The sequence below is a fragment of the Dasypus novemcinctus genome, chromosome X, assembly GCF_030445035.2.
Source record: "Dasypus novemcinctus isolate mDasNov1 chromosome X, mDasNov1.1.hap2, whole genome shotgun sequence".
Classification (NCBI taxonomy): Eukaryota; Metazoa; Chordata; class Mammalia; order Cingulata; family Dasypodidae; genus Dasypus; species Dasypus novemcinctus.
In genome coordinates, this window is record NC_080704.1 from 100632546 (window position 1) to 100636055 (window position 3510).

The window sequence follows — 3510 nt, forward strand, 5'->3', positions numbered from 1 at the left end:
ATAGGCAATCAACAAAATCCAGCATCACTTCTTGATAAAACCACTTAGAAAACAAGGAAGTAAAAGAAATGGTAATGGTAAGACTTTCATGCTAATGTGCTGGAGGTGCAGTTAATGTTGGGGTTTAAGATATATTTAGGGGATTTGAATCTCTGGACTGACAATGTGATAGCCAGATCCTGAGCCTCAACAGACTCCAGCACCTACAATCTGATTTATTGGACTTACCACACTCAGCTAAGATGGAGGTGAAGAAGGACAACCACCACACCATGGAGCCTAGAGTGATTACAACTGAAAATGGGAGGATTGCATCCAGCATCCAGGTGGAATCTGAGCCTCCTCTTGACATAAAGGTGCAATGGACACAACCAATCCAGTGTCCACATAGAAGAGGTGGCATTGGATTGGGAAAAGTGGACATAATGGACAAAGGGTATGGGGAAAGGCAGGAAGAGATGAGAGGTGGAGGCGTCTTCGGGACATGGAGCTGCCCTGGATGGTGCTTCAGAGGTAATCACCGGACATTGTAAATCCTCACAGGGCCTACATGATGGAATAGAGGAGAGTATGGGCCATGATGTGAACCAATGTATATGAGGTGCAGAGGTGCCCAAAGATGTACTTACCAAATCCAATGGATGTGTCATGATGATGGGAACGAGTGTTGTTGGGGGGGGGGGGAGAGGGGGGGGTGGGGGGGTGGGGTTGAATGGGACCTCACATATATATTTTTAATGTAATATTATTACAAAGTCAATAAAAAATAAAAAAAAATAAAAAAAAAAAGAAATGGTAATGGGCATATATGAAAAATTCACAGCTAATATCACACTTAATGGTGAAAGATTGAAAAGTTCCCTCTACGATCTGGAACAGGACAAGTACATTGTGCTAGAAGTACTAAGCAGAGAAATTAGTGAAGCAATCAATATGAAAGTCACCCATATTGAAAGGGAAGAAGGAAAATGGTCTGTATATAGGACAATATCCTATATACAGAAAATCCTGCAAAGTCTGCAACAAAGTTATCTGAGGTAGTGAAAGAATTCAGGAAAGTTGCGGGGTACAAGATCAGCACGCAAAAATCAACAGTGTTTCCATACACTAGTAATGAGCATTTGGAAGAAGATATCAAGAAAAAAATCAATGACTATAGGGTAGATGCAATTTATTTGCAATCTGGTACTATAATGGTGTAGAAAGTTATAACTGTGGAAATATTTTATTGGTGTAATCCAATAATGCAATATATTAATAGGCCATAAAATTTCTTTTTAGTGCTCGCTTTGGCAGCACATATACTAAAACTGGAATGATACAGAGAAGATTAGCATGGCCCCTGAGCAAGGATGACACACAAATTCATGAAGCGTTCCATATTTTTTACAGTATGATAGCCAGGCCCTAAGCCTCAACACTCGGATTTATTGGACTTACCCCACTCAGCTAACATGGAGTTGAAGAATGTCAACCACCACACCATGGAGCCTAGACTGCCTACAACTGAAAGCAGGAGGATTGCATCCAGTATCCATGTGGAATCTAAGCCCCCTCTTGACATAGATGTGCAATGGACACAACCAATCCAAGGTCCACAGAGAAAATGTGGCATTGGTGTGGGAAAAGTGGCCATGGTGGCTGCTGGGTGCAGGAAATGGGAGGAAGAGATGAGATGTGGAGGCGTTTTCAGGACTTGGAGTTGTCCTGGGTGGTGCTTCACAAACAATTACAGGACATTGTAGATTCCCCCCAGGGCCCACTGGATGGAACATGGGAGAGTATGGGCTATGATGTGGACCATTGACCATGAGGTGCAGCGATGCCCAGAGATGTACTTACCAAATGCAATGGATGTGTCATGATGATGGGAGAGATTATTGCTTTGGGGGAATGGGGGGTGGGGGCGGTGGGGTTGAATGGGACCTCATATTTTTTTTAATGTATTATTTTTTAAAAATGAATAAAATAAAACCTCATTTCCTGGTGGAACCATGGGAAAAAAATTTTTCTTTTTACTTTTAGGTAATGCTACTCCACTATGGAATGACTGATATTTTAAAGTAATTTTCATTCAAATAATTCTAATCAGCCTTGATCAGCTGTGAATAATTTTTAGTAGAATCATAGACACTCAGGGTTGGAAGAAACCTTAAGGGTAATTCTGCATAACCACCCTTTTGATAATTCACTTCTCTCTATAACATCCTTAACAAACTCTCTCAGGTGCTCTCTCTCCTTTCTTTTCTCCCTTCCTCCAGCTCCCTCCCTCTCTCTCTTCCACTCTCCCTTCTTTCCTTACTTCCTCATTCATTCATTCATTGAAATAATTGAGTGTCTATTATATACCAAACACCTTCCTAAGTGATGCAGACAGAAAGATAAAAGACTGTCGTTGACTTTAAGGAACTCCCACCTTAGTAGAGTCGGCAGATGTGCAAGCAGATAATTATGCTACAGAGTAGGCAACAAGAGAAAAAAAAAGAATATAAAAGGAACAGATAGTATATAGAAGGGAAAAATTTACTTGTGCCCAGTGTTGGTGGAGGTGGGACAAGTTTCAGACAAAGTTTTACAGAAGACTTGCCCAATCTGGTTCTCGAAGAGAGTGGTTTGCTTGGAGGAAAAATTGGTCGTGGGGTGGAAAGGGAAGACAAAACAAATTTGTGTAAATGCAGAAAGATAAAATAGCTTGGCATATTAGAGAGTTTGCAAGTTTTCATGGATCATCATGGTTGGGACAAGGTGAGGAGCAGGCAAAGCCAAGCCTGGAGAGGTAGATGATGAAAGAGCTTGTCTGCTTGATCAGAAGATCAGGCTTTTTCTTGTGGGTGGTTGGGAGTCATTAGAGGAGTTTTGATTAACCTGTTACTATCAAAAGTATATTTTGGAAACTTATCTTTGAACAAGGTTGAATTTATAAATTTATTATTTATAATGAACCGAAATCTTTCTCACTCCATCTTCTACCCCTTAGTCTTCATTCTCCTTCATGAGACTTACAGAATAAATCTAATTGAATTCTTCTTCTACATGAAAGACTTCCAAGTATTTAGCACCTGCAATTGGATTCCAGTGGGTTTCCTGAGTTAAATGTTTTCAGTTCTTTTAGCCATTTATCCTCACAGAATTGTCTGCCCAAAGGAAAAATGCCTAGAGTACTTCTCTCTCGTGCCTTCCACTATTTGAGAGTTACCCGTGTGCTGAATGGGTTTCTGAGACATCAGAGAAGGCATTGATGCAAAGAATAGAAAGATGCACAGCATGCCCTTGAGGTGGGTAATTCCAGCATGGAGAAAACATCTGAACTCACGTGGAACTGACCACGGCAGTTTGCAGCTAATATCAGAGGCTGACCAAGGGGATGTAATCTAGGGCACCTCAGACAAATGCTGTAGTAAATATAAAGTTTATGCTGTTTCAACAGAGACTCCAAAGTACAGAGGCTTAAATAAGGTGGAAGTTTATTTCTTATGTAAAATCTGCCTAGTCCAGTGTGGTAGAGCTTCT

At 40.8% G+C, this 3510-nt stretch overlaps 1 non-coding gene across 1 annotated transcript; it reads left to right on the forward strand.

The window, feature by feature from the left end:
- Positions 1-1280: 1280 nt before the first annotated feature.
- On the forward strand, positions 1281-1387 carry LOC111760127 (U6 spliceosomal RNA). The gene has a single exon (XR_002793911.1). It is a non-coding gene; the product is annotated as a U6 spliceosomal RNA (small nuclear RNA).
- Positions 1388-3510: the final 2123 nt, after the last annotated feature.